Below are 26,219 nucleotides of genomic sequence, written 5' to 3' on the forward strand. Positions count from 1 at the left end.
CTCGTGGAGATTTAGCTGCCTACATTGCAGTTTGGTCATATCATCAAGATATCATAACAGCGTTAAAAAATCATGGTATTTTGATTAAGATTCAGGCTGTTCTAGATAATGATTACTGAAATATACTACTTGAGTGAATCACCTGAGATCACAGAAATGGTCTTTATCAGCCTTATCAAAGTCATGAAGAAACAGTTTTTTCCTCATTTTAAATATTCCTCATTTTAAATATCCTTGCGAGCACCTTTCTCCTTAGTATCACATGTATTTCAGTATGGAAAAGCAGACCCTGGGACTCACTGTCCATACTGCATGTTGAAAAGGCTGATTGTCCATGACTGTAGTGTGACTTAAAATGTTTATCCAGCTGGGTACAGTGGCTCATGCTTGTAATCCCAGCACTTTGGGAGGCCAAGGAGGGAGGATCACTTGAGTCCAGGAGTTTGAGGGAGGATCACTTGAGCCCAGGGTTTGAGACCAGTCTGGGCAACATGGTGAGACCCCCATCTCTATAAAAAATTTAAAAATTAGCTGGGCATGGTGGTGGGTGCCTGTAGTCCCAGCTACTCAGGAAGTTTAGGTGGGAGGATCGCTGGGGCCTGGGTGATTGAGGCTACGGTGAGGTGTGATCATGCCACCATACTCCAGCCTGGGCAACAAAGTGAGACCGTGTATTTAAAAAAAAGTTTATTCATTTTTTAGCATTGAATGAAGATTAGATTATTTAGATTAGCGGTCCCCAACCTTTTTGGCACCAGGGACTGGTTTTGTGGGAGAATTTTTCCGTGAACTGGGGTGGGGGGATTGTTTTGGAATGATTCAGCCACATTACATTTATTGTTCACTTTATTTCTTTTTTTTTTTTTTTGAGACAGAGTATCGCTCTGTCGCCCAGGCTGGAGTGCAGTGGCGTGATTTCGGCTTACCTCAAGCTCTGCCTCCCAGGTTCACGCCATTCTCCTGCCTCAGCCTCTCGAGTAGCTGGGACTACAGGTGCCCGCCACCACGCCTGGCTAATTTTTTTTTGAATTTTTAGTAGAGATGGGGTTTCACCGTTTTAGCCAGGATGGTCTCGATCTCCTGACCTCGTGATCCGCCTTCCTTGGCCTCCCGAAGTGCTGGGATTACAGGTGTGAGCCACCACGCCTGGCCTATTGTGCCTTTATTTCTATTATTATTACATTGTAATATAGAATGAAATAATGATACAACTCACTGTAATATAGAATCAATGGGAGCCCTGAGGTTGTTTTCCTGCAACTAGATGTTCCCATCTCAGGGTGATGGAAGACAGTGACAGATCTTCCGGCATTTAGAGTCTCATAAAGAGCAGAAAACCTACATCCCTTGCATGCTCAGTTCACAATAGGGTTCATGGTCCTATGAGAATCTAATGACACCACTGATCTGACGGGAGGTGAAGCTCAGGTGGTAATGCTCGCTTGCCTATTGCTCACCTCCTGCTGTGTGGCCCGGTTCCTAACAGGCTAGGAACTGGGGGTTGGGGACCCCTGATTTAGATCATCAACTCTGCTCTGAGGAAAACAGCAGTGTTGTAGACTGGCATGAAGTGCAACTTCTTCTACTCTATGTAGCAACCCCTTTTCTTTCTGGTCCTCCTTCACTTTAGATCCCTGAGACCCTTTTCCACATTGTACCTTGGTCGTTGTATATGAACATCAAACATGAAAGGTGCTAGTGAGATCCCATCTCTATAGAAAATTTAAAAAATTAGCTGGGCATGGTGGGCCTGTAGTCCCAGCTACTTGGGAGGCGAAGGCAGGAGGATCCCTTGAGCCCAGGAGTTTCAGGTTGCAGTGAACTCTGATTGTGCCACTGCACTCCAGCCTGTGTGACAGAGCAAGGGCCTGTCTCTAAAAACAAAGCAAAACAAACATGAGAAGTGCTGATTCATACTCTGCAAAGAGGTTTCATTCGGCAGCAAGTTGAAATTATCTACTGGTTTGTACATGAGCTAGCACTTCCTCTTCCACATGGCATGCCATTGATGTTCCTTGATGTTTAGTGTTATTTGATAGAGGAATTTGCTAACACCTTGTTCTCTTTTCTCTTTGATGAAAATGTTTATCATTAACTTTGGGGCTCTTCTAAAGAATGTTCCATTAGTATGTGTTTGGACCTTTTTTTTTGGCCTCTGAAGAGTGCAGCTTTCAATGATGCCTCTGTAGTTGTGGTCTTTTCCTTTTGGTAATGAAGTGCATCAGTTTTGCACTGAGAAATGTTATTTTGCCCTTGAGGAATAACTTGGTTGGTTTACTAAAGAGACCATCAAACTTTGAAAGTGACATGGAAAGCTTATGCGGTTTCTACAACTATTTCAGAAGCTTCATAAATGCTAAAGCGTCTGGGCTGGGCGCAGTGGCTCATGTCTGTAATCCCAATGCTTTGGGAAGCTGAGGCAGGAGGTTTGTTTGAGGCCAGGAGTTCTAGACCAGCCTGGGTAACACAGTGAGACTCCGACTCTACAAAAAATAAAAAAATTTAAAAAGAAACCCACAAAAACAAAAAAACAAAGGACTCTGACTTTAGGAGCAAATGAATCCAGTGTCTGATGAATTCCAATTTTTTTATTATTCACCATTGTGCTTTCTATGTGTACTTCCCTTCTTTAACTGCCTGGGTGGTACATCTCTTGACATATAGGATATGTGTCTTTCTGGCTTGCAGTTTAGTTCCAGTCAATAGTGAGCCTCCTAATTGTTCAGAGTTGTATTTATGCCACTCACCATGTGACTTTTATACTTCATCAAATCATTTTGCTCTGTCAATCCTTCTGAACTGATGTGATGGTACAAAATAGAAAAAGATGGAAACTGCTAATTTTAACAGATATAAACATAAACACGTACATAAACACCAGTGCATACATATTATGAAAATATATTGTGTAAAAGCAGTAACTTGTAGGACTAAGATTAACTACTGTGTTAGTAGTGCAAGTATACATTTCAAACTTAATGATTATATAAAGAATGAAACAGGATATCAGTGACCATAATACTTTAACATTTCAAATTTGTGAAATATATGTGGACAAAATTGTTTCATTTATTCTTTGTTTCTTTTTGAGACAGAGTCTCACTCTGCCACCCAGGTTGGAGAGCAGTGGCGCGATCTCGGCTCACTGCAACCTCCACCTCCGAGGTTCAAGCAATTCTCCTGCCTCAGCCTCCTGAGTAGCTGAGATTACAGGTGCCCGCCACCACGCCCGGCTAATTTTTGTATTTTTAATAGAGACAGTGTTTCACCATGTTGGCCAGACTGGCCTGGAACTCCTGACCTCAAGTGACCCACTCACCTCGGCCTCCCAAAGTGCTGGGATTACAGGCATGAGCCACCACGCTTGGCCCATTTGTTTCTTTTGAAATAGGAATTCCCAGTGTAGCTTTTGTTGAACTTCCATGGGCCTCTACATGTCCTCCATCTGCAGGTTGTGTGTGCATTGGGCTGTAGCCATTTGGTGGCAAGGACCATGGTAGAGGCCAGTCTGAGAGTGCACCTGGTAGATCCTTAAAGATGCAACCTTTGGGAACCTTGAACCTTTGATTGCTATAAACAAGTAAATCCCCTAGTTGATCATCACTCAGGAATCTTGGCTAAGCAAGGCCTATGAGGAAATTGATTTCTTGACAGATACATTTGGAAGGTCTTTAAGTTATTCTCCTTACCAATCACATAAATTTTTTAATGTTTTCTATAACTTACTGACTTCAGTCCCATTTTTCTTTCATTTATTCAACAAATATGTATTAAGGGCTTGCTGTGTGCTAGGCACTCTGAAAGACAAGACAGCATTTTTGCCCTCTTGGAACTAATGCTTTGTATATATTATTTTCTCCTGTATCATATCCAGTTTATACTTTGCTACTTACTTTTCTATTTTTCCTTTTTCTTACCTATTATGTTTCAGATCCATAAACTATTTTGTCTATGTCTTTATTTCAAATTATTTTGTGGCCGGGCACGGTGGCTCACGTCTGTAATCCCAGCAGTTTGGGAGGCCGAGGCGGGTGGATCAGGAGATCAAGACCATCCTGGCTAGCACGGTGAAACCCCGTCTCTACTAAAAAAATACAAAAAATTAGCCGGGCATGGCGGTGGGCACCTGTAGTCCCAGCTACTCAGGAGGCTGAGGCAGGAGAATGGTGTGAACGCAGGAGGCGGAGCTTGCAGTGAGCCAAGATCACGCCACTGCACTCCAGCCTGGGTGACAGAGCGAGACTCTGTTGTCAAAAAAAAAAAAAAAAAATTTTGTTCTCCAGTCTAAACATACCGTAACAGTCGTAGCATTAACCTTTGTGCATTAAAACGCTTAACATTTCCATCCAAAAAATTTCAGGTATTTTTATTTTAAAATTAAACAGGGTCTCCCTCTTTCATCCAGGCTGAAGTACAGTGGTGTGATCACGGCTTACCACAGCCTTGAACTCCTGTGCTCACGTGATCCTCCCACCTCAGCCTCCCAAGTAGTTGGGACTACAGGCATGTGCCACTGTGCCTGGCTAATTTTTAAAAATTTTTTGTAGAGATGGGGCCTTGCTATGATGCCCAGGCTAGTTTCAAACTCCTGAGCTCAAGTGATCCTCCTGCCTCAGCTTCCCAAAGTGCTTCCCCACTGGCATGAGCCACCATACCAGGTCAAAATTTCACGTATAACACAAGAAATACTTTTTTTTTTTTTTTGAGATGTAGTCTCACTCTGTCACCCAGGCTGGAGTGCAGTGGTGGGATCTCGGCTCACTGCAACCTCCGCCACCTGGGTTCAAGTGAGTCTCCTGCCTCAGCCTCCCGAGTAGCAAGGATTACAGGTGTACGCTACCATCTCGGCTAATTTTTGTATTTTTAGTGGAGACAGGGTTTCGTCATGTTGGCCAGGCTGGTCTCGAACTCCTGACCTCAAGTGATCTGCCCACCTCAGCCTCCTAAAGTGCTGGAATTACAGGCATAAGCCACCGTGCCCAGCCAAGAAACGCATTCTTATAAAAAGCCAAATATATAGATATAGAGTAAATATGAAGTCACTCCTTATAATTCCCATCCCAACTGCCTCTCAAGAGCCATGAAAGAGACTATTTTCTATATTTTTGCTAATAGTCTTATCTCTTTTTAAAATGTTAGTCTGCAAGATGGGTTTAAAAATACCTCATTGCTTTAGCTCATATTGGTTGCTATTAGATGGGTTAAGCATCTTTTCTTATGTTTAGCAGTCATTTGTATTTTTGTGAATTGCCTTTTCATATCCTTTGCCTTTTTTCTGTTGGACTGTTTGTTTCTTCTTGAGTTAATTTTGGTATTCTATGTTTTCCTAGAAAATGATCTGCTTTGCCTAGTTTACAAATCCTTATATGTAATTATGTCCTCTTTCTTGTTCCTAATTTGGGTACCTTCCTTTTTTCTTTCTTGATTAGATTTGCCAGAGGTTCTATCTTGTTAGTCCTTTTAAAGCATCAGCTTTTCATTTTATTAATCTTCAAGGTCATTTAAAAAATGTTTTCTGTTTAATTAATTGCCGTTTTTATCTTTATTCATTCTTCATCCTGCTTTCTGTGGACTCAGAGAAGACCCGTACCCGTTCATGTAGAGGAAGGTGGGAACAAAGGTTCAAAGATAGTTGTCGAGGGTCAGGAAAACAATTGTTGGCATCATTCTCCTTCACCTCCTCACTCCCAACTGCCATCACAAACACAGGCAGTTCAGAATCCATCAAGAAATGAGTCAGGAATCAGGCAGACTGAATTAGACTATCAGCTTTGTTAATAAGGCTGAAGTAGAGAGTAGTGCTTGACCTAAGATCACAGTCAGGCTAGTAACCCTTCCCTCTGAGTTAAACTTAACCAACAGAATAAGGCATTTAGAATAAACGCTTTGAGAGGTTTGAAAAGAAGACAGTTGGAAATGAATAAAACAATCACTTAGAGGTGCTGAGGGCCAAATGGCCTCAGGGCAGTTCAGTTTTTCAGTTCTGTTTGGAGACCTAGATCAGGAACAAAGAAAAATGAGTTGGCAGTCTCTGGCTGGTGGCTGAGTAAGCAGGGCCAGAGTTGGCAGAAGGAGGTGATCTTGGGGTTTCAGACTAGTCAGTGAGGCAAGTGAGACCAGCAGGGGCATGGAAAAAACCACGAAGAGACAGGAGTCGGGGCTTCAGCTTCTTGTGAGCATGCAAACCCAGCTCGGAGGGAGTGTGATGCTGGGACAGCCAAAAGAGGAGCAGCTGGGGGCCAGAGAAGGGCATTGCACATCCAGAACCCTGATGGCAGGAGAGTCAGAGAACGGGCACACCACCAAGTGTGATGAAACTTGTGGGGGACTGACGATGAGTCATTCTTCAGACTCTCTGGGACTCTTGTTCTTTCCCCAAATTAGTTTAACATCTGCTTTGGAATCAAAAGGGTAACTGCTTTTCTCTTTCTGGCTAATTAAACAAATGCAAATGTATGCATAGCCTTACTGTATCCTCACACAGCCTGGGAGGGAAGCACAGTGTGGGTGGCAGGTACATGACGCTAGAAGCAGAGGGTGTTTAGTGCTGGGGTGGGAGGACAGCAGGAGGATCTGTCCCAGCGCCAGACATCTTCCATCCCTACGGGACCTCTCAAGGTCATGCTACATGACCTTCGGCATATGAATTCACCTGGCACCACAGTATTGTTCTTAAAACTGAAAATGTACCAGCGTATTGTAACTTGTAAGCCCACAAACTTCTTGTTTCTAGCCATGTACTTACAGAAAGCCCTTGCCTTTATGTTTTCACAGGGAGGGCATGATGAACCTTGTCTTATAGCTCATGAGAAGGCCAACTTCACTAACCACTCCTTGCCGGGTGTGGTATGTTTCCCTCTGTAATTACTTCTCCCTGTGTACTTTCTTCTGGTAAAATTTCATGCTTCAGAACAAAATTTAAAAGTCATCTAAAGAGATGGTTTGGTTATCATGGAAGTCAACTTCCTCTTAGTAGAAATGAGCAGTTATAGTCAGACTTTATAGATATTACAAAGAAGAGCAATGTATTTCTAAACTACATGCTTGTGTCAAATTTCAGATTTTGTTTAACAATTTGTATATTAATTATGATCTAACCCACCTGTTGTTTTGGAAGAACCCTTTCAAACTGGGTTTTTCCTCTGCTCTCACACCACAACAACAGTCATCAACACGGAAAAAGACTTCTGTGACCAAATGTATGGGGGTTTCTCTATAGAAGCAGTGGACACCAGCTAGGTGTTCTCCAGTTCAACTCTGACGTTGTCTACCTGGAGAGAGCATCAGATCCTACAGGGCAAAACTCAGGCCCCAAGGCTGCCTCCTTCTCCAGTCACCAGTCTCAAGTCTGGGCCTCTGGAACTTCTGACCAACTGGCTTCAAGTTGGGGTTCCCATGACTCCTTCTCTGGGTTCAACTAATTTGCTGGAGCAGCTCACAAAACTCAGGGCAACACTAACTTACATTGATCAGTTTATTATAAAGGATATCGCAAAGGATACAGATGAAGAGAAGTGTAGGACAAAGGATGGGGAAGGGCATAGAGCTTCCACGCCTTCCCTGGGTGCACTACCCTCCAGAAACTTCCAGGTGTTCAGCTGTCCAGACGCTCTCGGAACTGTGACCTTTTGGGTTTTTATGGAGGCTTCATTGCATAGGCACCACAACCATGTAGAAATGTGATTGGACAAAAAGTACATGATCTAAACCCAGCGTGCCTGTCTCTTCAAGACTTTTCTTGGTCTCTCTGTGTAGCATTCCTTCCTTTAGGGTATGGTTAGGACTCTCTTTAGTCTGAGGGACTCCTGACCCATAATTAGAGAAGGGTCCTGTCTTGGGCACATGAAAGGACAGGAGAAGTTCAGAGAGAGACAGAGATTCTGTTTCCTGAGGCCTAAAGTGCCCTGAAATTATAAGAAGGACTATAGGCATCAGGATCCAGGAACCGGTTCTAATGCCCATAGTCCTTGTTATAATTTGTTATCTATATCTATATATCTATATGTATATCTATATCTGTATCTATATCTATCAGTCAATCATAACAACATACCATCAGATAAACAATTTCTATCCATACCCATTTTCTGGTAATAAAAACTGGATCTGTTGCTGGCTAGGTGAAACTCGGAAACTCATGAAGCTTTTTATCTTTTTTACCCCTGGGAGTGTGCCCTTTCATCCTGAATCATTACAGTCTCCTAGGTACCCCTCTCTGAGGACTCTTATTCTAACAGCCTTTGCAAAAATTAGCCAAACATCTGTTTGAAACTCACTCAGAGTCATTTTCATCTTTGCCTTTCTCCTAGTTATTTTTAGGGTTGATAAATTTGTTTTCCAAGAGCAAACAGAGCATTTTTAAGCTTTGATTTTTGGCTAGCATTTAGGAGTTCTTGTTCTGTGCAGAGCTGGCTGGATGCCCACTTAGGAACTTAGCCTGCACGGAGATTCCTTCAGTGGAAGAGCATTGGTCTGGAGTCATCCATCCGGCTCCTGGAGCTTGGCTACCCTGATACTTCCCGGTCTCCCTGCAAATGAACACCTCAACATGCCATTATAGTTGGTCATCTTACTCTGTTTTTACAGAATCCAGGAGGAGAGTTCCTGCAAAGGATGTCTTGGGCAGGGTTTAATTATTTCTACGAATAAGAAAGCTTTCCTCAGGTGGAATTGTATTTACTTTCTGCAATATAAGCCATGAATTTACAAATAGAGTCTGATACTGTCAGGATACATAATTGTTGTTATGCTTAAGTAGATTTTTTTTTTTCTTGAGATAGAGTTTTGCCCAGGCTGGAATGCAGTGGCACAGTCACTGCTCACTGTACCTTCAACCTCCTGGGCTCAAGCAGTTCTCCCATCTCAGCCTCCCAAGTAGCTGGGTCTATAGGTGCCATACCACCACACCTGGCTAATCAAATTTTTTTTTTTTTTTTTTTTTGGTAGAGATAAGGGCTTTTATGTTGCCCAGGCGGGTCTTGAACTCTTGGATGCAAGTAATCTTCCCGCCTTGGCCTCCCAAAGTGCTGAGATTCTAGGTGTGAGCCACTATGCCCAGCCTTAAATAGATTTTAAAAAATTACAAAACTGTTACATGTTCATAGTAGACAGTGTAGAAAAATGTAAAAAGCATAAAGAAAATTAAAATTGCCTATCATTCCACCACCTAGATAACCATTCTTTCTTTTTTCTTTTTTTTGGAGATGGAATCTCGCTTTGTCACCCAGGCTGGAGTACAATGATGTCATCTCACTGAAACCTCTGCCTCCCAGGTTCAAGTGATCCTCCTGCCTCAGCCTCCCAAGTAGCTGGGACTACAGGTGCACACCACCACGCCCAGCTGATTTTTGTATTTAGTAGAGACAGGATTTCACCATGTTAGCCAGACTGGTCTTGAACTCCTGATCTAAGGTGATCCATGCGCCTCGGCCTCCCAAAGTGCTGGGATTTCAGGCGTGAACTACCACGCCCAACCTAACCATTCTTAATATATAGATTTTTTTTTCAGTCTTTTTATATGCCTAAATGTAAATATGAGCTCCTACTGCATACACTTTACAATTTGTATTTTCCACCAGAATATATTGTCGTCATTGTTCCGTATCACTGGATATTTTGTAGTATCACTTTCTCTATTCAGATGCCATAAATTCACATATATTTACATTTATATAAATGTTTACATATATATAATATTTTTAACATTTATAGTATATATCACATTTCTATAGAGATAACATGTATTCAGTTATATTCACTGCCATAAAATTCATACTTTTAAAAGTGAACAATATGGTGATTTGTTTGTATCTTCACAAAGTTATACAATAGTTAGCACTGTCAAATTCTAGAACATTAACCCCCCGCCCCAAAAACCCAGGGCAGTTACCACCCTTCCATCGCTCCTTCCCTCATCCTGTGGCAGCCACTCAAGTACTTTCTGTTTGTGTGAATTCCCCTCTTCTGGACATTGCGTAGAAGTGGAATTATACAATAGATGGTCTTCTGTGTGTGGCTTCTCTTTTTTTTTTTGAGACAGGTTCTTGCTCTGTCACCCAGGCTGGAGTGCAGTGCTGCAATCTCAGCTCACTGCAACCTCTGCCATCCTCCCACCTCAGCCTCCCAAGTAGCTGGGACCACAGATGTACACCACCACACCTGGTTTGTATTTTTGGTAGAGACAAGATTTCGCCATGTTGGCCCAGGCTGGTTTCAAACTTCTGGGCTCAAGTTATCTGCCTGCTTCAGCCTCCCAAAGTGCTGGGATTATAGGCATGAGCTACCGTGCCCAGCCTGTGTGGCTTCTTTTGTTCAACATAAGGTTTTCAGGGTTCATCCATGTATCGGTACATTATTCCTTTTTACTGATGGATAATATTTCACTGTGTGGATGTACACTTTATATTTATCCATTCAACAGCTGATGGCCACTGGGTTTTTTCTACTTTATGGCTACTGTGATTAGTGCTATTGTGAACATTTGTCTGCAAGTTCTTGTTTGAACTTCTGTTTTCAATTCTTTTGGATATATACCAAGGACTGGAGTTACTGGGTCATAATGGTAACTGGATGTAACTTTTTGAGGGACTCCCCAAACTGTTTTTCACAGTGGCTGTACTTTTTCACATTTACATAAGCAATGTATGAGGGTTCCAGTGTCACCACATCCTCACCAGCACTTGTTAATGTCTGTTCTTTTGGCTAGAGCCATCCCAGTCGATGTGGAGTGGCATCTCCCAGTGGCTTTGGTTTGCATAATGCCTAATGATTGATTTTTCTAATGTGGAGCTTCTTTTCACGTGCTTGTTGGCCACTTGTATTGTATAGTCTATTTGGAGAAATACCTGTTCAGATCCTTTACCCACTTTTCAGTTGGGTTATTTGTCTTTTTATTATTGAGTTTTCAGAGATCTTTACACATTCTAGATACTAGACACTTATCATATATAGGATTTGCAAATGATTTCTCCCATTCTGTGGGTTATCTTTTCATTTTCTTTTTTTTAACTTATTTTAGGTTCAGGGGTACATGTGAAGGTTTATCACATAGGTAAACTCATGTCACAGGGGTTTGTTATACAGATTATTTCATCACCCAGGAAGTAAGCCCAGTACTCAATAGTTACCTTTTCTGCTCCCTCCTCCAAGCCTCCACCCTCAAGTGTCTGTTGTTTCCTCCTCTGTGTTTATGAGTTCTCATCATTTAGCTCTCGCTAATAAGTGAGAACATGCAGTATTCGGTTTTCTGTTCCTGCATTAGCTGGAGGCTGAGGATAATGGCCTCCAGCTCCATCCATGTCCCTATAAAGGACGTGATCTTGTTCTTTTTTATGGCTGCATGTCCTTTCATTTTCTTGATAGTATCTTTTTGAAGCAAAAGGTTTTTAATTTTTATGAAGTCCACTTTATCTAGTTTGTCTTTGCTTACTTCTGCTTTTGATGTCATCTCTAAGAAAATACTGTCTAATATAGTCATGAAGTTTTACAGCTATGTTTTCTTCCAAGAATTATAAAGTTTTAGCTCTTGTACTTTGAGGTGATTTTTGTGTATAGTATGAGGTAGGAGTCTAACTTTGTTCTTTTATATGTGGATATCCAGTTATTCCAGCATAATTTGTTGAAAAGACTGTCTCCCATTGAATTGTCCTAGCATCCTTGTTGAAAATCAACTGCCCATAAATTTATGGGTTCATTTCTGGACTGCCAATTCTATTCCATTGGTCTATATGACTGTCTTACATGGACATGGACATGGGATGTCTGTTTATTTACTTGACTTCTTTAGTTTTTTCAATGACATTTTGTAGTTTTCAGTGTGTAGATTTTCCACTTATTCATACATATTGATAAATATTTTATAATTAACATTTATAAATATTTTATAGTTAAACATAAATATTTTATTCTTTTTGATACTACTATAAATGTAATTGGTTTCTGAGTATATTTGGATTATTCACTGCAAGTATATAGCAATACAATTGATTTTTGTAAGATCTTGTATTCTGCAGCCTTCCTGAACTCCTTTATTAGCCCTAAGAGGTTTTTTTGTTGTAAATTCCTTATGATTTTATACATATAAGAGCATGTCATCTGTGATTAGAGATAGTTTTACTTTCTTACCAATCTGGATGCATTTTCTTTCTTTTTCTTGCCTAATTGTCCAGACTAAAACCTCTGGTATAATGTTGACAAGAAGTGGTGAGAGCAGAGAGACACCCTTGTCTAGTTTCTGATCTTAGGAGAAAGCTATCAGATTTTCACGTTAAGTACAATGTTAGTTTGTGAGTGTTTTGAACTTGCCCTTTATCAAGTTGAGGAAGTTCCCTTTTATGTCTAGTTGTTCAGTGTTTATATTATGAAAATCTGTTGGATTTTGTCTACTGCTTTTTCTGCATCTATTGAGATGATCATGTGGTTTTGTCCTTTATTCTATTACTAGGGCAAATTATACTGATTGATTTTGACCAACTTTGAATTTCTGGGAGAAATTCCATTTGGTCATGGTATATAATCCTTTATATATGTTTTTAGGTTTGGTTTGCTAGTATTTTGTTGAGGATTTTTCTATATCTTATCTATATATTTTATCTATATGACATCTATTATCACTTTTAATGGCTGCATAAGGCTTAATTATGTGGATATACCATAATCTAACCAATTAGACTTTAAATTATTTCTTTTCTTGCCATTGTTGTTGTTATAATCAAGGATAAGCTCATCACTCTTGCTCAGATAGCTTTGTATTCATTCATGATTATTTTTGTAGGATACATTCCTACAAATGGAATAACGGAACCAAAGGTTATGCACAGATGTTTGTCTCATCTTGTCATTGACATTTTCAAGTTGTTTATAGTGGGGTTTTTTTTCCAGAGGTTTTTAATTTTCAAGTAAGTCACATCTGTTTTTTCTTTATGTATTCTGCCTTTGCCTATAGGCTCAGAGAGGCCTCTCCTACCTTATTCAGGATAATCTCCTATATTTTCTTTCTTTTTTCTCTTTTAACTTTTCAAGACAAAATTTCACTACGTTGCCCAGGTTGAAGTGTGGTCTTTCTTCTTTTTCAGTTTTTTGAGACAGGGTCTCACTGTGTTGCCCAGGCTGGAGTTCGGTGGCTATTTGCAAGCACAATCATAGTGCGCTACAGCCTTGATCTCCTGGGCTCAAGCAATCCTCCCTCCTCAGCCTCCCAAGTAGCTGAGACTACAAGCTCACACCAACTGCTGTGCTCAGCTAAAACAATCCATTCTTTATCCTAGATTAGTCATGCCATCTTTGTCATAATCTAAATTCTTATTTCTGGGCTTTGCCATGATCCAGTGCTCGTCTTTCTATTCCTGAACCATGCCATTGTAATTTTTTATTTTTCTGATGTATGTTACTATCTGGTAGTACAAGTGGTTTGTGTTTGTGTGTGTTTGTGTGTGTGTGTGTAATTTTCTCCTTTAGAGAAGAATCAAGTTATTTGATAGCTTCTGTAGAGAATAATCAATTCTACCAGATGAATTTTAGGACAATTTTATAAATAATTTTCTTCATATTTCTAATCTGATTAGAATTTTTATTGGAATTACAACACATTTATAAAATTGTTTGCAGAGAATGAATATCCGTTGGGAGAGCATGGTATGCTTTTCATCCAGTCTTCTTTTTTGTCATTCAGTAAAGCATGAATTTGGGAGGCGACTGTAACTTTCTTACCAGGTTTATTTATAGATGCTATTGTAAGTAGGATTTTTTTTAACGTGATAACTTATTTAGGTATATTATTTTATTATACAGTTTAATACATACTTATTTTAGAAAATTTAGAAGCTACAATGTGAATTTAAAAAGTAAATGACGCTCAGTCTGAGAGATAAGCACTGTTAACATTTTGTGTGTATCTTTCTATTAATAGATTTACAGTCTAATGAGGGAAGTAAGACATGATCACATGAAAGGCTTAATAATCTGAGACACTATTGAGTGACTAGCTTGTACTTTTTTTCTGCCTAGCCTTTTTTCTCCTTTTGGAAACTGCTTTTCCCATAACTAGTGGAGCTGCCAATCATCCAGGTCCCTCTCCACGGCCAATGGGTTGGACAGTGTATCACCTCAGGCTCTTTTCTGGGAAAGACTCTCTAATCTGGAATCTCAAATGCTAAAGACCTCTAGTCCTGCAGTGCTGCTGGGCAAGGCCTTCCTATCCTCAGAGCACCCGTGTTTGAATGATACCAGCTTAGGAGAGTGAAGCTACAAAGGTGATTCAAAACCATTCCTGATGACATCATTGGACCTCATGGTCTAGCTGGCTTAAAGCCAGCCTGAATTCATCCTAGACTTTCCTAAATCAGTAAAGCCAACAAACTCACCATTTTGCTTAAGCAAAATTGAGTTAGGTGTCTGTCATTTGCAGAGTCCCAACCACTACCACCTCCTGTGTCTGTGCCATGGTGCCACATGGGGAGTCACCCAGATGAGTTAGGACCCTGTATGCCCCTTGCCCCCCAGGAGGGTGGGTGTTCCTCAGTAAGAGCAGGTTCAGTGCATTGTGCCTATTGTCTCCTTCAAGGCAAAGCTGGATGGCCATGAGAGGCAGCAGCCTTGGCCAGGTGGGGCATGGGGCTGCCGTGCCAGGCCAGGCCGGCTCTGAACTCCTTACTGCACTCTGTCCATTAGAATGACAGAGTCTGAGTATGGAGGTTAGAATTATAGTGAACATGGGGGATTCTATGTCACAGAGGCTCTGCAAACCCATGCCACCTGCTATATAAGAGCTCTCTGCCATGCAAGAGCAGACTGGCTGCCTTCCACACCTATTATCTAGTAAAATAGCAATTAAAATGCAGCTTGTGGCAATGACTAAGCTTAGCCCAGGCCCGCTGATAGAGTTCTTGGTGCCTGTGGATATAACACATGTTGCTTGTTTACCTTCACAACATTTCTTCGGTGTTTTTTTCTGGGCAGTGTATTTGGTCCCTGTTGCAGTAGATCCCATTGTCACTGGGGCTTACTCTAGGCCATCCGTAGTAGCAGGGAACGTGGACCTCAGGCTTTGTGAGGTTGCCCATATCATTTTGGAGCTCCCTGAATTCAAAATTAAGTATGAAAAGATTTATTTAGAATGAAAAAAAATTGCAACAAATTATTGGAGCCTAGGAGTTTCTGATGCCTACCTTTGAGATCCCTTTAGTTGGCTCACCAGAAGCCCCTGCTGTGATATGCTTCCTGGTTGTAGCCCGACTTCCCCTTCCCACCTAGAACTCACAGTGCTCACAGGGTCATGGCAAGGTGGTGGGGCGTGGCTGAAGCTTCAGGGTAAATCCATTTGTGAAGAGCAGACTGAGTTTTTGTTTTTGTTTTTAAATCTGTTTGATATCTCAGGGAGCAGTCAGCAACTAGCCAGCCTACATCTTGAAACCCTTACATTTTGGAGAGGTACAAATTAAGCATTGAGGACCAAGTAGGATGGAAATATGATTTTGCACTTTGTGCATGTATGCATGTAAGAAAGAGAAGAGAGAGAGAGATTGTGAGAGGCAGGAGAGAGTGGGGAGAGGTCATCAGAACTTGGGGAGAGCAGAGCCCGCCTGCTTCCTGAGTGAAGCATTGCTCAAGCGCTCTCTGCCCGGCCCCCTCCGAGTGTGGTTTTCCTCCCAGGCCAGCACCAAACCCAGAATAGAGTGGCTGACTTGCTGATTGAGGTCGGCAGCTCCCGAGAAGCAGGAGAAGCAGAGTTTTGCAGTAAGTACATCGTTGGTTATTATTTAAGACAGAGATGGAAAATCTTAGGATAGCTGGGGAAGAGGTGCTTCTGCTTTAGGTACAATGTCTTACAGACCCAGTGGATCTTGGTGTGACTAAGGCAGTGTGAATACATTCTCCCGTGGTGCATGGACTGGATAAGTTAATGCCACATGCATGATTTTGGGGGGCTGAAAAAGGATTTGAAACCCATCTTTTGACGTGTTGAAAGAAAATGATCTTTTCTCACTTGTTTCATCTTGCAAGGAAAGGATGATTAATGCCAACTTCAAGTTAATATATGAAGTTCTTTAGAAAAGAAGCCCTGTGGGTACTAATTAGTAGCAGCGTGGAGATTATTTTCCCATCCAGGGTGAATAGGGCTGCTTCTGTGCCTTCTTTTTGCCAAGTGTGGGATGTCTAAGGTCCTGTGGAGAGAACCGCCCACTCGACTAGTGCTTAGCCCCTGGAACGTTCTCGAGTCATCTCCCCTTGGAGGAGATCAGCACTGTAGTGTGCCCTGTCGTCTGGCAGAGGGTCTGATAATGTTGCAATGCTCAACATCTGGGCAATACATACATTGTGTTAGGGTCTGAAATGAGATGTTTGTGAAGCCCAGATGGCAGAGTTTCAAGCAATAATATGATAAAGTTGGTGGCTTTTCTGGGAAGTTATTTATTATATGGTTACTTGAGATTGTTTTTCCCCCACACCCCATCACAGGGCTGAAGATACCTAAAAAATCTCTCTTACCCACTCTATTTTCTAGAAATTAAGTTTTTGCTTTTTATTTCCTTGTCCCACTGACTCTAATTTCCTATAGGAATAAAATGTTTAGCTCAGCGGTGCAGAAGGTCCACACTAAGTTTTCTTGGGAAATGTGGCTTCCACCCCTTCTTGATAGAATGCTAAGGTGCTGCTCTAACTGCAGAACTCACTGGTGTGGCTGCTTCTGCTCCTTTATAGCTCAGCTCCATGGACTCTGTGTCTCTGTGGTTCTGTTTTAGAGTAGCCGTGTTTCACTTCCTTTAACCTTTCCTTTACCAAGTGAATTAACATGGAAGCCTGTCTAAACAGAGGAGCCCCCAAGGCAGGAGAGGGGGTGCAAAATAAGCAATACTAAACTTTCATTTGAAAACCTGGAATTTGAAATAAACCACCACCTGTGAAGTATCATTCCTCATTCCAATTTTATTTTTCCAATATGTTATTTTTTTTTTTAGACGGAGCCTTGCTGTTGTCACCCAGGCTGGAGTGCAGTGTCTTGATCTCGGCTTACTGCAACCTCTGCCTCCCAGGTTCAAGTGATTCTCCTGTCATAGCCTCCTGAGTAGCTGAGACTACAGGCGCATGCCATCACACCCAGCTAATTTTTGTATTTTTAGTAAAGACAACGTTTCAGCATGTTGTCCAGGCTGGCCTCAAACTCCTGACCTTAGGCGATCCACCTGCCTTGGCCTCCCAAAGTGCTGGGATTATAGGCGTGAGCCCCCACACCTGGCCCCAATACATTAACATTTTTTTAAATGATCAAAGTAATTTTGAGCTCTCACTGTACAACATCATCTCATTTGATTCTCCCAGCAGCCCCATGAGGTAGCTACCTTTTTGGTCTTCACTTAATAGCTGAGGATGTGGAGGCCTAGAGAGGTCAGAGAGATGGGTGGACAGGTAGGTGAGTGGTGCAGCCAGGATGGGAACTCAAGTCTGTCTCAATCCAGAGTTCATGCTCTGATACGGCATTTCAGTAAATTCAGAAATTGGAGAAAATAGTGACTTAATCCCACACTTTAAAGCAACTGTTAAAATTTCTGGATTTTTTGCTGGGTGCAGTGGCTTGCACCTGAAATCCCAGCTACTCAGGAGGAGAAGAAGGAGGATTGCTTGAGACCAGGAGTTTGAGAACAGCCTGGGAAACATAGCAAGGCCACTGTCTCCAAAATTTTGTAAAAAAACTTAGCCAGGTTTGGGCGTGGTAGGTCATGCCTCTAATCCCAGCATTTTGGGAGGCTGAAACAGGTGGATCGCTTGAGCTCAGGAGTTCAAGACCAGCCTGGGCAGCATAGTGATACCTCATCTTTACAAAAAAATCAAAACACAAGCTAAGTGTGGCGATGTGCACCTGTAGCACCAGCTACTCAGGAGGCTGATGTAAGAAGATCGCTTGAAATCAGGAGGTTGAGGCTACAGTGAGCTGTGATCATGCCACTACATTTCACCTTGGGCAACATAGCAAGACCCTGTCTCAAAAAAATAAAAATTAAAATAAGTAAATAAATAATTAGCCAGGTGTCGTGTTGCATGCCTGTAGTCCCAGCTACTCCAGAGGATCACTCGTGCCTAGGAATTCAAGGTTACAATGAACTATGATCTCACTACTGCATTTCATTCTGAGTGACAGAGTATGACCCTGTTCTAAAAAAATTATATATTTCTTTCTACCTGTACAACTAGATATTATAGCATAAGGCTTTAAAAATGTTATATAGTTTCACAATTATTACTATATTATTCTTTTGAGACAGAGTCTCGCTCTGTCGCCTAGGCTGGAGTACAGTAGCGTGATCTCAGCTCACTGTGACTTCTGCCTCCCAGCCTCAAACTATCCTCCCACCTCAGCCTCCCAGGTAGCTGGGATTACAGGCGTGTGCCAACATGCCCAGCTAATTTTTGTATTTTTGGTAGAGATGGAGTTTCACTATGGTTCCCAGGCTGGTCTTGAACTCCTGAGCTGAAGTGATCTGCCTGCCTTGGCCTCCTAAAGTGCTGGGATTACAGGGATGAGCCACTGCACCCAGCCTGGTTTGACAATTATTTAATGGCATAAAATATTTTATTAAGTGATTGGTCCATAAGTTATTTAACTATTCCCTGTTTTTTAAAATTAGGTTGCTTTTCTTTTTTTGTGTTTTGCTATTATAAGTAATAGATTAGTAACTGTCTTTGTCCATGGAACTTTCCTTATGTTTTTGGGTTGTATCTGTAGGGTAGATTTTCAGATGTGGGATTACTGGGTAAAAGGGCATGGCCATTTTAATGGTGCTTGGTGTGTGTTGCTAAATTACTTTATATCAACACAGTGTGGGGGAGCACTTGTTTAATTTCATCGATTCCACCAGCCGACAGTATCATGGGGAAAAAAGAGTAAGAAAAACAGAACCAGCCGACAGTATCACAGGGAAAAAAGAGTAAGAAAAACAGAACCTCTTTATGGTATTTTGCATTTCTTTTAATACAGCTAGGCTGAACATTTTTTACATGCTTGTTTACAAGTTGTACTTTCTCTTTTGATCATTTTATGGGATCATAATGCTGGCTTTTTGGGGCCAATTTATATAGGTAAGATTTATTTGCCATATTTTTGTCAGTTATTTTCCCCAGTCTATTGTTTACCTCTTTAAAATTTTTAAAAAACATGCAGTCATTTAACATTTTTATGTAGTCAAATCGGTTTCATTTTTTTCGTAAGTCTTCTATGTTAGAGATCTAAGTTCTCTGCTTTTAAGGCATTTATGTTCTTCTAGTATTTTCTTTCATGGATGATGTGAAAGTAAATTTAAACTGGCTTTAAAAAATGCTAACCAGTTTTTCCAATATCATTTATGAGCAACTCTTATGTTTTCTAATATTTTATGATTTTCTCTTTTTATACCTCCAGCTTTTCTATTATATGATTTTTCTGGATTATTTGATTATTTATAGGAACAATCTGTTTCTACGCCATTATCGCACTGTGATAGCTTTTGTGGCTTTGTTTTGTTTTGTTTTGTTTGTTTTTTTGTTTTTGAGATGGAGTTTTGCTCTGTGGCCCAGGCTGAAGTGCAGTGGTACAATCGCGTCTCACCACAACCTCTGCCTCCCAGGTTCAAGCGATTCTCCTGCCTCAGCCTCTCGAGTAGTTGGGATTATAGGCACCCGCCACCACGCCTGGCTAGGCTTTGTATTTTTAGTAGAGGTGGGGTTTTGCAATGTTGGCCAGGCTGGTCTCGGACTCCTGACCTCAGGTGATGCACTTGTTTTGGCCTCCCAAAGTGCTGGGGTTACAAGCGTGAGCCACCGCACCTAGCCTGTTGCTTTTGTGATATGTAGAGAGAATGAGTTGTGTGGAGTAATACTGAGTCAACATAAGATTCTGGTTAAGCCCATGGGCACTGGAGGCAGATTGCTCAGCCTTAACTTCTCTGTCCCTCAGTCTTATTATCTGTAAAATGGGGATAAAATTAATAATAGTTTCTATTCCATAGGGTTGTTGGAGTGAGGAAACAAAAGCTAAATTAAAACACACACACACTGAAAAAGTATTTGATGTAGGTAGATGTGTAGAGAAAGTATTTGAAGCATATATAGATGACTCTATGTACATGAGTATGGATTATATTACATATATACATAAAAAGACATATGTATTTTTATAGAGTCAAACATGTCATTATTTCCCTCTATGGCTTAAGACAACCTTTCATGTAATCTTGGGAGACAGGAAAGGTTGTCTTAGCCACAGAGGGAAAGAATGACACGTTTGAGTTGCATATGCTAAAAACTTGGTACATTGAAAGACAAGCATGTGGCCGAGAGAAATACATGCAGCACACATACCACAAAGAGTACTACTCATAATAAATGATCCCAGCAATCAACTAGAAAAAACAGACACCAAAGAAAAATGGGCAAAGGTTATAAAAAAGCAATTCCTAGAAAAAGGAATATAGAAGGCCAATAAACATGCAATGTTCAACCTCAATAATAGTCATAGAAATGCAAATTCAAATACTCATGACGTGTCATTTCCCATGCAACATATTGGCAAAAATGGAAAATATGAATAATGTTCCAGTGTAGAGAGAACATAGGAAGATGGGAACTGGCAATCATAACCAATGGGAACAAAAATTAGTAAAGCTTTTTTGTATGGCAAATTTATAAAATCTATCAAAAGGTAAAATATGCATACCTTTGATTTGTCTTAGAAAAACACTGTACATGTTTTTAAGTAAGCATAAACAATACAAACATATTTATGTTAAAAATTGTATGTTAAAAATATAAGTTATATATTTTTATTTGTATGTACATAAAAATTCATTTAATAAAAAGCACTGGATGTGTGATATCAAACTGTTGTTTCCTGTGTCACCTCTGGAGAGAGAAGTAGACTAAGGGCCAGGTTGCTTTTTCCTCTTGCTAGATATACTTCTGTGTTTGAATATTTCATGAGTCTGAATTTGTGCATTTGTATAAAGTAAATAAACAGGCATTTTTCCAGGCCCACAGGCAAGGAGATTCTTGGGAGCAGGATGCTAGCTGTAGAAGCTCAAGGTTGGGAAAGTGAGTGACAGATTTTGGGAAGAACAAGCATTTGGTGGCAGTATTTAAAGATGCTTAAAGGTCTTAACTTATGTTTTAAAAAAGGAAGCAACCCAAGAGGCATGGAGGAAAAGTTGCTTTGTTGATGGGCGCCGACCTCTTCCATCTCCTGTGCCTGTTTTCAGGCTATGTGCAGTTGCGTCCCCACACACGGCTCGTAGACGCCCCCGAGGCACTGTGCTCCTCACTTTCTTTTCCAACATGTGGTCCTTATCTCTGGTTTATTGATTTATTATTTATGTATGTATTTTTAGAGACAGGGTCTCTTCTGTCACCCAGGCTGGAGTGCAGTGATGAGATTATAGTTCACTGCAGCCTCAACCTCCTGTGCTCAAGAGATCTTCCCACTTCAGCCTCCTGAGTAGCTGGGACTACAGGTGTGCACCACCATGCCTGGGTAATTTATTTGTAGGTATAGAGGCTTACTACAGGCTGTTCTTGAACTTGTGGGTTCAAGTGATCCTCCCACCTTGGCCTCTCAAAGTGCTGGGATTACAAGCGTGAACCACTGTGCCTGGCCTCTCTAGTTTAAAAGATTGTCATCTGAGGTTCAAAATAAGCCCTTCATCCATTATCCACCCAGCAGACATCCAGCACCCAGTCTGAGCTGGCAGTGTGCTAGGCCCTAGGGAGACAAGGGTGAGCAAAAGAGAACGTGCCAGCCTCCAGGGACCTACGCATGGGTTGGGGAGGAGGGACAGTAAACACTGACGAATTATATCACTGTGATGGTGGCTGCGAAGCTGCCATTGGGGGCTGTGGTGGAGAGTCACAGAGGGAGGGATCCTTTCCCTGGGTGGGCAGGAGGCGCAAGGAAACTAGGGTCCTCTGAGGAGAGCCTGCATCGCTGCAGTCTCTCCCATTCCATCCCTTTCTCCGCACCCCTACCGCCATGTCTTCATTCCTTTCACTGGGACCACTGTTTCCCAGATTTTAGTTCTTTAATGCCTCTTTTCACAGTTGTTGCCATTGTCAACTACCATTACTTATTACAGTTCCTAAAACTGACTTAACATTATTAATGTATCTTGAAAGGACTTAACCGCAAGTGAGAAACAATGAAAATGAAATGATGCTAAATTTAAAAGTTAGGATGATAAGTAATGAAGGCAGAACTCTTGAATGTGGTCTAGAAGGCATGCATGGGGTTGCTCTGATCACAAAGGGATGCTATTTATATGGGAGAAAGGGAATGTATTAGGATTAGATATTTAGCTGGCAGGGGGACTCTCTTGTCAGTGAACTCAGGGAGGACACTGTAGGAAAGAGATGACAGCAAGAGGGAGAGACTGCAGAGCATTTATTTATTTTGTTTAATTACAAGCGTGAGATAAGCCAGCAACACATTACAACCTGGGGGATCAGAGGGTCCCTCTGAGACAGACTGCGGGAGCCACATCTGGTTGCTACAGTAACGGGCCTCCTTATAACGAGAAGAGCCACAAGTGCCCAACATAAATGGCTTGGGGCAGAGGAGCAACAAGCGGCCTACCTTGCTGCCTCTTGGGGAAGGCAGTCTCGGGGAGGTTTCGCAGTGGGTAAAGAATGAGACTCTCGGGGGGAGGGTCTCGGGTTGTCTTGAGTCTAGGAGCTTGAGGGCCTCTCCGGGTCTTACTGATGAGGTCGAACGTAGGGAAAGGAAGTCCTCCTGGCTTCAGCTGTGCTGCCTGCGAGCCCTTACTGCATGGGAGGAGCCCCAGGACAAGAAGGTGGTACAGCAGCTTTTGTGAACTGGCTTGGGATGCTGAGAGATTTGGGCATCCCTTGGCCATCCTGAGGAGGGCCAGGCCCACATGATGGGATCAGTGCAGGTGGGGGTGGTCACTGGGGCCCTCCTGTGGTCCTTCTTGCCGGCGTCACCCCTGTAGCTGCAGGAACTTGAAACCCCTGCCTCAGACTTGCATTCTCCTTCCTGCCCCAGTATGCCTCCTCCTTGCTTTGCTGTTCCCTGTGCCTGTGAGTTTCTCTCCCTCTTGTCATCTAGTTTATGCTTATTATCCTGGAAGGGTCACCAAAGGGTCTTTTCCTTCCTGCTGGGTCATGTGCCCCTTGAATAAGCTCTCTGTCACTGTGTGACTTTTTAGTAGCATTTTCCCAATTGATATCTGGTATTTTCAAGGCCATTTGATAGTTCCCTACACTGGATGGTGAGCCCCAGGTGGGGAGGGGTGGTGTTTGGTTTTGTCCATCCTGTGTCCTGGTGCCTACTGCAGTGCCTAGATACAGGAGGTGCTTCCAGAATGATTCTTGAGCAAACAAATGAATGAGACAGTCCCCAGCTGTTTGTGTAAACGAGTGAATTCCCACGACTCGTTTTGGGCCTGGTTTTTTTTCCCAGTGCAGCAGAGCACAGGGAATGAAGGAGAGAGGAGGGCCTGGGGAGCGGGGATGTAGGGTGTGCGTGTGAACCATGGGAGGAAGCCTGGGTTTTATTCCAAGGGACACAGGGACCGACTGGAGGGCTTTGAGCAGAGGAGTGATGGGATCTGACCTACATTGCTAAAGGATCATTGTGGTTAGTGTGGAAAGATTAGCCAGGTGGAGGAGAGGGCTGAGGAGAGGATGGAGGTGAATTAGAGGGGTGGTGGCATCTGGAAGATTGGGGTGGACTGGGATCTGTCCGGAATGTAGAGCCCACGGGTGCAGCGTTCTGGGCGTCAGGATCCCGTGATGTGTTTGTTGCTCTGATCCGTGCTGTAACTTTTCACAGGTGAGCTATGCTGTGGCCCTGAGTTTCCCACATTACAACACACAACTTTTCAATCAACAAACGTTTGCTGCCCCCAAAGCCACCCCAGGAGCCCCTGGGGCCCATGTGTGCCAGTTTAGGCCACGGTGGCCCCACCTGCAGCTGGCTGGCCGTTCAGACTCCTGCTGCTGCTCCCGCTGCCTCCTTCCATCACAGATGATACTGAGTTGTTACCAGTCAAGACAGGGAAAAGGCACCCTCAAAGCCTCAGCTCTTCAACCTGCCGTTCTGGGCCTCCGCCATCCACCGCCACTCTGTTTTCCAGCGCCATTTTGCACAACTTCCACCGTGCTTGCGCGCTGTGGCCAAACAGCACTGCTCCTTGCCTGCTTTTGGGGGTGCTCCTCTTCTCACCTGGAATGCCCTCTCCTCCAGTTTTCACATGTCAACCTCCTACCCATCCTTCAGAGTTGTATTAGTCTGCTTGGTCGCTCACAACAAAGTAACACAGACTGTAGGTCTTAAACAAAAGACATTAATTTTCTCAAAGTACTGGAAGCAGACATTGGAGTCAAAATCAAGGTGTTATTTTGGGAGGTTGAGGCAGGAGAATTGCTTCATCCCAGGAGTTTGAGACCAGCCTGGGCAACACAGTGAGACCCCATTTCTCAAAAAAGAAAAAAATTAGCCAGGCGTGGTGGTGTGCACCTTGTCCCAGCTACTGAAGAGGCTGGGGTGGGAGGGTTGCTTGAGTGTTGAGTTTGAGGCTTCAGTGAGGTATGATCATGCCAGTGCTCTCCAGCCTTGGCAACAGAGCAAGACCCTGTCTCAAACTATATATATATATATATTTATTTATTCACCTTGTATCTTCACATGGTTATCCCTCTGTGTGTGCCTGTGTCCTAATCTTTTCTTATATGGACATCAGTCATACTGGTGGATTAGGGCTCAACCATATGACCTCATTGCACCTTAATTACCACTTTAAAGACCCTCTCTCCAAATACAGTTACATTCTGAGACATTAGGGGTTAGGGCTTCAACATAGGAAGGGAGTGGCGGGGAGGGACACAGTTCAGCGCATGACTAGAGTCTCAGTCAGATGCCACTTTCCCCTCTAGCACCCACTGTGCTCACACACCATAGCCTGTTAGTGGGCTTCTTTCTAGCACTGGTTGCTGTGTCCTTTGGTGTTCGTTCGTTCGTTCGTTCGTTCGTTCGTTCGTTCATTCATTCATTCATCCATCTAAAAATAGTACTAAGAGACATCTAGTCCAGACTCCTGGACTGTATTATTCTTTTTGAGTCCTGACCACACCAACTATATCTGACACAGGTCACCTGGGACATTTAATTTTTTGTTAATTCATCAAACAAAATTTCTGAACACTTCTCATATGTAAGGCATTGATCCAGATGCTAGGCAGCAGGCACAGCAGAAGGGGTCTGAATGCCAGCCAGCTGCTGGTGGGGCCACTGATTTGCCTTTGCTTTTAAATGCAAAGGCGAATCAGAGTTGGCGCTTCCAGTTAGTTAGAGAGACATAACTGGCATATACAGTCATACAAGAGAGGACATAGACAAAATGCTTGGAATTTAGAGCAACACCAAATCACATTTGTCTTTTTGTAGGTGTGGGGAGATGGCAGATAAGACTACAAGGGTGAACTGACATTTGATCTGGGACTTAAAGATGGGTAAGATTTGTGTAGATAGGTAGCCTTTTGAGTTTAGGCTTTTTTCACTTAGCATAGTGCATTTGAAATACGTCCTTTTTGTGTGTGTGCTATTCATTCACTTTTATTGCTGAGTTCATTCTTTCTATTGCTGAGTACTAGTCTAATGTGGGGATGCATCAGTTTATGTATCCACTCACTGTTGAGGGAGAGTTAGGTTGCTTGACTTTTGCTGTTACGAATCAAGCTGCCATGAACATTAGCATTACAGATGTTTGTGTGAATACAAATTTTATTTCTCTTGGATAAATACTGAAGAGTGGGATTAATGGATTGTATATGTTTAATTTTTAAGAAACTTCAGCACTGCAAAGTGGCTGTACCATTTTGCATTTCCGCCAGCAATGTATTAGAGTTCCAGTTGCTCCATATCCTTGCCAGCACTTGATACTGTTTTGTTTTGTTTTTAAATTTTTAGCCATTCTAGTAGGTGTGTAGTGATAGCTCTTATGGTTTCAATTTGCATTTTCTTAATGACTAATGATGTCAAGCATTTTTTCATGTGCTTATTTGCCATCCAAATATCTTGTGTGGTGAAGTTTTTATTTAAATATTTGGTCATTTTTTATTGCCTTGTGCAGTTTATTATTATTTGTTATTAATATGGACATCATTTGTTATTTTTAACAAAAATAACAAAGAGGCTGGGGACTGTGACTCATGCCTGTAATCCCAGCACTTTGGGAGGCGAGGCG

At 42.2% G+C, this 26,219-nt stretch overlaps 1 protein-coding gene across 20 annotated transcripts in view; it reads left to right on the forward strand.

Moving 5' to 3' along the window:
- SPECC1 (sperm antigen with calponin homology and coiled-coil domains 1) overlaps positions 1 to 26,219 on the forward strand; it is a 310,582-nt gene that overhangs the window by 48,591 nt on the left and 235,772 nt on the right. For 2 of the 20 annotated variants that reach the window (XM_016930816.4, XM_063798932.1), the window contains exon 1: positions 15,625 to 15,732. The exons of 17 other annotated variants lie outside the window; for them this stretch is intronic. The gene's annotated coding sequence lies outside the window, so the exon portion shown is untranslated. Of the gene's footprint in view, positions 1 to 15,587; positions 15,733 to 26,219 lie in introns of those variants that run through there. One more of the 20 variants, XM_063798928.1, reaches the window with a different exon arrangement.

This window comes from Pan troglodytes, chromosome 19 (genome assembly GCF_028858775.2).
Source record: "Pan troglodytes isolate AG18354 chromosome 19, NHGRI_mPanTro3-v2.0_pri, whole genome shotgun sequence".
NCBI classification, from domain to species: Eukaryota; Metazoa; Chordata; class Mammalia; order Primates; family Hominidae; genus Pan; species Pan troglodytes.